The following is an 837-nucleotide window of genomic DNA, read 5'->3' on the forward strand; positions in this document are numbered from 1 at the left end:
ATTGATTATGCTTGTTGAAGTTGTTGGTTGTATTTGTTGAAGTTGTTGGTTGTGATTGTGTTGAAGTTCTTGTTGATTTGGGACATGTTTCCGGTTGTGTTTGTGAGTTGAAATCCATTGTATTTTGAGGGGTTTATGATTCTAAGTGTTTGGGGCAGGATCCATTGAAGTTAAGGAGGTTTAGAGTTGGAAAAATGAAGGAGAAAAGTCGAGTTTTTGGGGAAAAGGGCTGGGGCGTCGCGCCAGCCAGAGCGCCCCAAAAGGGACTCTGAAGTCCAGCCCTTGGGGCGGCGCCCTTAGCAGAACCCCCACCAGGCCCTTTTGAACTTTGTGGTCTGGCGCCCTGCGCCTCTCATAGCGCCAAGGACGCCAATCTTTTCCATTCCTTCCCCACTTTTTCATACATGTACCTATGTTTTATAGTTGTTTTCAACACTCTAAGGTACATCTAGACATCCCGAACTCATCCATAAACATGTGATCATATACCTTGAATCCATAATCCAATTCAAGTCGAGTTAGAATCGAAGTCAAGTGAAGTTAGAAGTCAAGTGAAGTAAGTAAGTAAGTCAAAGCAAGTCTTTAAAGTTTTTCAAGAGTCTTTATTGAACGTTTAACTTCATTTTAAGGCTCAAGTTTCAAGTCAAGTAAAGAGTATAGAGTTTCAAGTCAAGTAAAGAGTATTGAGTTTCAAGTTAAGTAAAGAGTATAGAGTTTCAAATTAAGTAAAGAGTATAGAGTTTCGAGTTAAGCCAAGAGTAAGAGTCAAGTTCATTTCTCAAAAGTTATTAGGGAACTAAGTATTCCCAAAGAAGTTTTAAAGAAATGTTTTCACAT

Source organism: Solanum tuberosum, unplaced genomic scaffold (assembly GCF_000226075.1).
Source record: "Solanum tuberosum cultivar DM 1-3 516 R44 unplaced genomic scaffold, SolTub_3.0 scf00211, whole genome shotgun sequence".
Taxonomy (NCBI): Eukaryota; Viridiplantae; Streptophyta; class Magnoliopsida; order Solanales; family Solanaceae; genus Solanum; species Solanum tuberosum.